Consider the following 10,393-nt stretch of genomic DNA (forward strand, 5'->3'; position numbering starts at 1 on the left):
AAAATATGTCCCAAATATGCATGAGACATCTTAATGCTAAAAAAATTCACTATCTACTAAATATTAAAATAATGGCCTAAAAATCATTTTTAATACTAGTGCCATGTATATTTGAGACATATTTATGCTAAGAATTGAGTAGTTATCTGAAATCCAAATTTAAGCGGATAGCCTACATTTCATCTGTCAATCCTATTCAGAGCGCCTCAGTGCAAGAGCTCAGAGAGGAACCAGGCTGTGATGGGGAAGAGAATAAAACAGTCTCCAGGTTCAGGGGCATCATATTACAGGGGCCCCCGCAACCCCTGCAGCCAGCCTCTCAACGCTCTGCTTCTTCCCGAGCCTAGAGCCCAAATCACTGGAGAAAAGCTTGGACCATGGCCCTCAGATGAGAATCCTCATGTCTGGGTTCTAGGGTACAGCCTATGACCATCTAAGCTGGGGGTAGAGAGAGGAGTAGGTTTCAGGCTGGATACCACAAGGCCAGACCCAGGAAATTCTCGACAAATCCTTCTTTGCTTCTAGAGCTCAGGATCTTGTACCCCATCATGACCTCCTTGGGCTTCGTCAAGAAGACAGTAGAAGTTTGGAGGTCCTACTCCCCCACCTGGCCTGGCAGCAATCCCAGAACAGAACAACTTAATGCACTTGGGGAGAAGGGGGAGAAGAGCCAGCACGGCTTCCTTTTTCAAATCAATTATGGCCAGACTGACTCATCTTCTCTCTTAGACCAGAAAGTCTCACATCTTGTTGCTTCTTAATCATATGGAAACCTAAATATAGACATGTCTGCAGAAGGACAGCCTGAGAAAACCGGTGTCCTCATTCTCTCGGGGAAGGTCTGGTTCTCACTGTTTTCTTCTGATTTGCGAATGCTGGGTGGCCAGCAAGACTGGGTCAGGGACGGCGTTGTGAGCAATGATCCCATCACAGTGGACAGTTGTGGGTGCCTGTCAGAGCCACAGCAGTAAGAGACTTGGCTCCTGGGTCCCAAACACCCCGTTGACTCCCCTCTGGACAGGGGACTCCCCTCCACTACCACCCAGCCCTGGTGGTGGTGTGGTGACCAGGATGCCAGGCATCTTGACCACATGGCAGCAGAATGCCTTTGCCAAAGGAGCTCTTGCACTGCCGCCTGCCCTGAGAATCAGCCCAGGGCCCCAGGCCAGGGCAGCAGGCCCCAGAAACAATTCCGGCAGCAGAGTCTTGCCAAGCATCCAACAGTGGCTGGGTGGAAGGCACACCTCACAGCCAGTGCCCAGAAGCCAGCAGGACCCCTGCAGCCACGGGCTCTCCCATGTGCTGCATCTGAGCCCTCCCCTTCATTCATTCTGGGAAATAGCCTTTTGTTGAGAAATAGCTCAATATTCTTCAGGAGGGGTTTTTAGACCCAACAGTCCCCAAAGTGGGGGCACAGCACCACGCATGCAAATGAGATCCCCATTCATCAATACCATCCCTACCCAGGAGAAAAATTTTAGAAAAGATAAAATCATTGAGATTAGCCACTAAACACCTTTCTAAAACTCAGCAGTCAAATGTAGCAGTAAGGATAAGGACACAGGACAGGGGCCTATAGCCTGGCATCCCGAGAGCAACATGAGTGAGGATGAAAGCAGGTTGTCACTGCTGGTGATTGCCCAGCGCCAGCCCATTGACCCTCCCTTCTCCACATCTCACCCAGCAAGCAATGTGGATGTCCTCTTGGCCCTCCTCGGCTGGAACCTGGCAGTTCACCATTCTCAAGACAGCATGTAGTTCTGTTTGATTTGCACAGCAGTTTGTAAATGTTTTCATTAATTGCCAATATTTAAAAATCAGTAAATTTCACAGGAAAATTCAGATTTCCAGTTTCTCTTACAAGAACAGAACATCCAACAATCCATCCAATTGGTGGGAGCCAAAAGCCAGCTGCCCCCTAGATAGGCACACACTTGTGGGTTCTCTGTGGTCCTCGAGTGCTCTATCATCTAATGCCTCTTCTCCGGGTGCACCAGGGAGGCCCTGCCCTTGCCCCTCCTGCAGGACCACAGCAGGAACACAGGTAACCTCTGCCCTTCCCAGCTATCTTTCCCACCTCCCAGAAGAACAGCATTCTAGGCACCTACCCTCCCATAATCACGATTAGCTCCCCATCAGGAGCAGCCTCATTTAATAAGAACAACCCTAACAGCAGCCTCATTTAATAAGATCAACAACCCTGGAGTCTTGGAGCCATCTAAAAAATAATTGGGACAAAAGTAGCATTTTACACAACAGTGGAACACCCCAAACTCAGGATCCCAGGCAAGAGGGAAGGCATGAGTCGTGTGCCCATTTCACAGACTGTGGCCACCGAGGTCCCACTTCCCCTGACTATTCCTCTTCACTCCCAGGATGAATCCACCAAGGGGATGGGGGAAGGCACATTTCATCCAAGTGTTAAGTATTGAAGGGGGGGGGAAGTTCTGATTGGCTGATTCAGGAATTGGGATTCTGGGCAGAGCTTTACAAAAGGATAATGTATCTTTAAGCCTAGGTGCCCTTCAGGGAATGTATTGGATAAATGTCTTCTGAAAAGCCTGTAAATATTCCATCGCCTCACTGTCATTACTACCATGAAATGATAATGAAGCATGAAAGAAATATAATTCCATATTCAGATGACAGCATTAGCCTCCATAAGCAAACTGAAATATTTATTAGTAAAATGTTCAGTATCTACGCCTGTAATCTAAAAAAAGGACAAAAATGTTTTATAATAAAAAAGAGATTGAATGCAGAGGTAAAATCTGGTTGGCTGATTTTATTGCTTATTATTAAATCCTGGCAAAACAATTATTTTTTTTCTTTTCATTAGTAAGACACCCAAATTAAAACTATGCCCTCCGGCTGCAAGGTTTACAGTAGTGATTAAAAACAAGGAATTGTGATGCATGGGGCTTTTGACAATGGCATAATCAAATTCATTCATATTGTTCAATCTTTCACTGACAAATATTTTTACAGTGAAATATACCAAACAAAGAATCACATACAACAACTATCAATACAGAGAAATTAGGAAACCTTGTTATTATTTAAATAGTGAAGTCATACAATGTTGCCATAATCTTGAATACAAACATTATAGTGTAGTTAATTAGGGTAATTATTGCCTAAATTGTGCTTAATTGTCTTATACTGAATAGGATGTGTGAATGAAGCTTTTTGAGCTTTATAATACCTAAGTGCTGCTAAACTATTTAGTTATAATGTAATAAGTTTTGATGGTATTTCCTATAAGTCTAGAAATACATCTGAATACAAGCTAAGAGATAAACATGAGCCCTCGGCCTTGACCTCTGTTTCACCTTATTGAAAAAGAGGCATAAGAGAGTCATTTAGTATACCAGCGTCACAGCACGTTCAGTGCCCTGAGCACATTCCTTTAAGGAAAAGGAAAAGGGAAAAAAAAAAAAAAAAACGAGTCTTTGAAGTGAATGAAAAATTAGAAATTCAAGTGACCACGATCAATTCTGAAACACTGCACAAAATTAATTACAGTTTTGCATCAGAAGCAAGAATGTAGATTTCAGACAGTCGGTGTCATTTATCTCAAGCTGCACAATATACAAGGCGATTAAAAAGCCAAATCTGTCCCCACCTCCCAAGTCCAAGGCTCTCAGAGGCTGTGAAGTACAAATGATTAACTCCAAATTATGCAGGGGTTTGTGCGGACGCTTCAGCTTGAATAGAGTGTGTGGCAAGTCACAGAAGCTGGAGAGGGACAGATTTGCGACTCTCTATCAAAATCCAGTGTGGCCGCCACTGACGGAATCCAGATAAATTGCACAGAGATCTGACAGTGGCTGCAGAAAAGCTTGCTCGGCAAAATCCAAATCTCTAATTTCTATCTGTTTTTAATTGCTTGCCTTAAATTTGCATTTTTACACAATTGGTGTAAAAAATTTATTCTATTCTATAGGCTACTCTGACTGAATGGCTTCCTATTTCATGTGGAGTTGCAGGGACCCTGTCTTTGGAAAGAGGGGGGCGATTTGGCTCTTTAATCACCTTTCACAAGCGAGTTCAGCGCCCAAAACACACCTCAGCTAGAGACCCTCTCTGGCCCTCAGGACTAGTTTAGAAGCCATCAGCGTCCAGGTGGCACACAGATGCCCCACACCTTTGTCCCCAGAAGCAGCTCAATCAGCAAATACCCCACAAAGAAACCGAACTGCACCTCCCTCCTTCCTGCTGGGTTCTGCTCTCATTAGCCCCCCTTTGGAAAAGGCAGGACGTGCATGTGTTCAAAATACATCTTACTCTGTTGTCAAAACTAACTCAGTATTAGAAAGGCTGACAGATTTTCCCCGACTCCAAGAAACCACACATGGTGTGTCACACACACACATGCACACACAAGCTGGGTGCCTGCTTCATTTAACCCTGCCTTCATAACCAACTTATTAACACGAGAGATTGCCAAGTGAAAAACTGTCACTTTAAGATTTGTACATTGAGCTTCACCTAATGAACTCTTAGCTTCTGAGCAATTGGCTCTGATCCTAGTGAAGCCCTGGCTGCCCTCAACCAGCTGTACCTTAATAAGCTGTACCTGACTTAACTATTGCCATCCCCTGAATCCCCTCAACCCTCCCCCTGGGGGTTCTTAAACACACCTGAAGATATCACTTCTCAGAAGCTTCTCTTTCTCCCACTCTTTTGTCAAAGGAAGTCTGTTTAGCTCAGTGTCAGAAAGGGTTGCTAGACCCAGGGATGTCACGCAGGAGGAAAGAGGTCTGCGTGTGAGAAAAGACCACTTCCCATTGCCCTGCTTTGGGTAGAGACATGGAAACAGAGTTCTTCATGTAAGCATCATATAAACAGCTACTGGCCCTCTGCCCCAACATCAGACACTAGGGAGTGGTGGAGACTGTAGCTAACTTTAAACACATAATCCCTCTGAAGGGGGCAGCTGTTCCTCTATTCAAGTAGAGGCTGCCAAAAGGAAAAGCTGCTCTGCGAGGACAGGTATTATGACTTTTTGGTGAAAACTGGAAATTTGGATTTTTTTTTTTTTTTTTTCAGAAAACTCCTTGATTTTTTCGCGTTGATTCACATCTTTAAAGTAAATGAAAGAACCATTCTGCTGGCCAAATAAAAACACTTCTGGGAACCAAATCCAGCCCAGAGCCCCCTACTTGTGATTTCAGGTCCATGGCTTGGAGGCATAAAAACGTTTTCATTGTTGAAAGGCTGTAAAGGAGAATCTCCTGGTTCTGAAGAGCAGATCACCCTGTTACCCCCTGTGATAGTCAGAAGGAGGTTGTAACAACAGTTTCTGAATTCCCCCCTCCTTTGCTCTAACCACTCCCAACAGCCCCGCACTAGAGAGGGGTGCCCATAACCTTGGAGAGTTTGTGGCCTGTGGCCCAGCTCAAGAACCAGGCCCCATCACTTTCAGCTTCTACACCAGCCTTGATTCATCTAATTTTTTTCCTAATCCCTGAACTTTTAGAGAAATAAACAAATGCCTCAAAGCTAGGAGTTTAGGGCCTCCCTGATGGCTTAGGATTTAAGTCTCAGCGCTATCACCACTATGGCATGAGTTCCATCCCCGGCCAGGGAGCTGACCCACATGGCGCAGCAGACCTTTCCTGTCTCACCCGCTGCTCCCCTCAGCAGTATATTTCAGTCAATTCACCTGTTCTCCCCACTCTGTCTCTGGTGACTCCTCTCAAACCCTCCCCCACCCCCACGGTCTTCTACACAAAAATAAACTCTTTTTAGAAAATAAAATAAAAGCTAGGAGTTCAAGACTTACACACAAGTGTGCTGACCCTGGAGCCCCCTGCACCTGATGTGTGCAAACACCAGATCCCAACCTCTGCTCCTGATGGCCGAGTTGCATTCCCTGTCTAGATGGACTTCCATTGCCATTGCCGTGAGCAATTCGGTGGCACCTATTAGAGAGAGAAAAATGTGCTCAGCTACCATGGGGTGCCCTCAAGTTACCTCCTGCCAGTGCCCATCAGTAACCCTAGCAGTGAGGAGAGGGGAGAGAAGGTGCCATGCTGAGTCCCCTGTCAAATACTTCCCCAGAGCAACCGATAACTTCTTGCTGATTACTGGCAAGAAAACCCTCAGCTCCCACACCTGCACCTCCCTGACCCAGCTCTCCTGCCTGTGGAGGCCATAGCAGCCACCACACACACTTGTGATTCTCTGAATAGCCCCCTGTTCCCGCATCAAATTCTTTATGCTCCACCCTGTGGCTGAGCACTTGTGGCCTGAATATGGACTCTGAAGCAGGAGTTAAATGGCCATATGGACAATGCACAATGACCGCTGTCAACCTTGAGCCACCAAACTCCCATTCGGAATGCAATGCAATGCCCATTTGAAATGAAATTGGTGGAACTATCATTTTCTAAGAAACTCACTCGAACAGTTTCAAGATGATTGAGCAGGCACCTTGGGAGGGCCATGAGAAAAACAGTATGTATGGTGCCTACCTCAAGGAGCTTCCAATCTATTTGCAGTGCAGAGAGAGTGAAGGGGTGAAATGGCTAGGAGGCTGGGGTGCCCGAAAATCAAGCCCCATAGGCGAGGGCCACCATCCTTACTCATCTTCCCCAGTCCTGGGAAACAGGCCCCCAAAGGCTCAGGCTACAATTAAAAATGAAGAGCTACTGCTTACAGTGCTTATGCAATTTGAATCTCACCTTCTTAAAGGTAGAAAAAGGCCCAATCGGGGTCTTTTTGCTCCTGCACCCCAAAGTGGCTGAGTGGGAAGGGATCCAGGTAGGTTCACTGTTCCATGCTGAGGCCACCACCAGGGTTGTTTTGCCAGTCAAATGAGATGACAGTTGAGACAGAAGCATATAAGCCACTGTCCTTACACTCATATTGTCTTCTCTGGAATGAGTATATTCCATAAATGCCAAGTATTAAAGAGGAAACAGAAGGACTGGATTTGGGAATTTATGAATCAGAGAGCTCAGGGTTTCACAACTTAGAAAATAATTTTTTATAATATCACAAATTTGAGTAAGTTCAGGCAATATTTATCTATAGCATTCTTTCACTCTTCACATGATCTATGCTGCAAGAATTCACTATGTGAAATTAACAGCATGTCTATCTTTCTGTTGATCACAGGAAATTGGAACCAACCACATTCACATTGGTACCTCCAGATACCACTCCTGGCCGCATGCCGCAAATTAACTTGAATAACCAAATTCTCTCTGAAGCAGAAAAAGACCAGACTCTCCTGTTGCAGAAGAGATCAGTGTCCAGTTCACCCTCAAGGACATTTGTACCTTTCCGTATCAGGGGGGTGACCATACAATGAGGGAGTGAAGTATCAGAGAGGTGGAGACTTACAGAAAGATTCTCATCAAGTGAGTGAATAACCTGACACTACAATGCTCATCTAGGGCTCACTCTCTCTTCCCCAGAGTAGGGAGCCCTTCAACTGACGCTTTCACGTCTCCATGTTCACAGGGGCTGCCTGAGAGAGGTCCTGATAAGGGGAGAGGTCAGCCGTCCTCAGGTCCAAAGGCATCCCTGCCTGGCTGTGTTTCCAGAGCTCCCCATGACATTCACCCTACACATGGTTTTGTCAGAGGGCACCGCAAGCATGGACATATGTCAAGTCCTCCACAGGGCTAAAAAGGGGGAAACTCACGCAGGTTTCTCAGACAACATGGATGAAACAAATTTCAAATTACAGAAGAATTTTCCTAAGCATCATGGTTTAGAGGGTATATATCTATATATAGTCATCTCTGAAAAAAATTCAGAAACATGGAGGTCCCATTTAAATTAGAAAGAGACGCGCAGAGATAAACTTCCCAGGGTATTTTTCATTGACCTTCGGCAGTGTACTTCAGGGAGACTCTGACAGTGACAATGCAAATAGGATGATTTTTGTCTCAAATCAGCTATCGGATACCTCACAACCCAAAGCTTAGTGTTCTAGAACATTTGTAGACAAAAGCAATGTGTCCTATTGCTAAATAAAAGCCAAGTGCGTTTCATTAAAAAAGAGAATGATACAAGGGTCAGGGTGGGTGGGCTACTGCTAATGATGAGTCAGGATCGGGGGCCAGGTGATCTGGGGGCCAGAAAATTCGTCAGGAAGTCCCTACTCAGCAAGTGACCTCGGATAATCCCCTCCTTCGGTCTTGGCTTTTCAACTGTAAAATGGAAGTTAAATAATCCCCCTTCCATCTCTCTCACAGGCTGGTTTAGAGGCTCAAAAGAGAGGATGTCAAGTAACAGCCTCTGGAAAGCCGAAGGCACCACGCCTGTGTCGGGGGTCACTGCTGAGATGCTGGCCAGGAACCATCGAAGTATGGACTTGTTCACCTTACCATGGTTTTTGATATTCACTTAAAGAAGCAAGCTGAGAATATTCCCAATGTGAAAATTTTCCTTATGTTATTTCCTTTTTCCTTTAAAACAGAAACACCATGGATAACTGTGACTTCAGTAATAAGCACTGTAATTATTAAACAGTTCACTCCCAGTCTGTACAAGGTGAGAGAGAAGTTCTGTAAGTTGGCATAAATAAAAGGCTCAGATCAGAGGCCCAGCAATCGTGGAAGTGGACAGAGGAGGAGAGGTGCTCCCTGAGCCCCTGTTCTCTCTTATGCTGGAAGATGAATGCCCATGCACAGAAGCGGGGACTCCATCCAGCAGTTACAATGCACACCTTCCCATATCTCTGCCTGGCTATTCTGATTCCCACAATTGCCCACACAATTGCCCACCGCCCCTCCCTGGCAGCCCCGGACCCAACCTTCTCACCCAGGACTTCCCAGGTGGATTCTCCAGCGCCAGTCCTTAGCCACTGTAGGTGCTCCTCCAAGGACAGAGCCCCCCAGCCTGGGGCTGTGGAGGGGAGCCAGGTCCCAGGGTCTGAGCAGCTACCCCTGCTCCAGGCTAGTGGCACTCCTCTGCTCGGACTGGACTCCTCGTCCTCCACCCACCCCTGCCTTCACTCAGGCTTCTTTTTTTCTTTTTACCAGAAGTCCAGGGTTTTTATTTAGGGGAAGAAAGAGAAATATTAGCTTTCCATAGATGACAAAGATAAACTAATTTAAAAAGCTAGATCTTGAGTCATTTTTCCTGAATTAAATTTAATTTCTTTTTAATTCAAATATTATAGTTTATAGTAAAGTATTTGTGGGTTCTTTTTTCTTCTGATAAACATCAAACTGAGTTTTGCCAACCTTTTAACATATTTCATGTTTCTTTTAGTTGTATTATTTGCATTAATAATAAATTTGCATTAATTATAGACCAAGGCAAATAAAGTTTACTTTTATTTTTTTTTTGAGGGAACACAATGGAATACTACTGAGCGACCAAAACAGACCAACTCTGGCACTTTGCAGCAGCATGGACGGAGCTGAGAGGGATTCTGCTAAGTGAATTAAGTCCGAAGGAGAAAGACACACACTGGATGGTTTCACTTATATGTGGGATGTAGAGAAACTAAAGAGGCAGATAAAGCCAAACTAAAAAACTACCCCTTGAAAGCTGATTATAGAGCTGAGGCAACCTGGGCGGGAGGGGTCGGGGGGTGCGGGGATGGGCAAGGACAAAGAGAGAAGGGATCACAATGGACTAAGGGGGTGGATCACGGGTACTTTAAAGGTGGGTACGCTATGGCAATAAGCGGGCGGGGAGCTGGGGGGATGTCCCAAACATTTATCGAAAACACAAACAACGATGTAAACCAACATTCTCTCATGCTTCCTGTACTGTTAGCATCTGCTCTGTCCTCGGAACTGGATCCCCAGAGGTCAGGGCCTCTTCCTCACCTCCCAACAGCCCGCCAAGCCTGCCCTGGAGACTTGGATCCCAGAGGCACTGTTAAGAGTCTGTTGTGGCTGCAGCTGCTGGTGGTGATGCTTCCTGACCCAGCAGGTACAACCAGGGAGGACACTGAGGAGAATGAGCTGGCTTCAACCGTGGCCCCTTTCACTCACCATCTTGTGACGGGTGGAGAAGGAGATGCGGGGGGCGGGGTTGTCTAGGAGCTCAGAACCCTGATTTCCTCATTTGCAAAAGGAAGCTAAAGAACATTGCCCAGCCCACAGGGACACTGATGCTGAGTAACTGCGAGTCCGTCTAGAACAGCTGCCCAGGTAGGTGAGCCCCTAGCGCGCTGCCCATCTTTCCCTGCCCAGAACCACCTGTCACTGCCCCAACTTGTTCTGCAAGTGTTCCGGCAGTGGCCTCCTCTCCCCTCCCCTGCCCATTAGGAAAAGCCAGGCCACATCTTTGGAGGGGTGTAGGGTGCTTTTCTGATTTCATTTCAGAAATCTGCAGGAGGCCACCCCCAAAATGAGAGGGGCTTCTCTTACCCACCTTATTTTGTAGAAGCCCGCATCCCAGACCAGAAGTCGGAGGA

The sequence above is a fragment of the Talpa europaea genome (genome assembly GCF_964194135.1).
Source record: "Talpa europaea genome assembly, chromosome: 16".
NCBI lineage: Eukaryota > Metazoa > Chordata > Mammalia > Eulipotyphla > Talpidae > Talpa > Talpa europaea.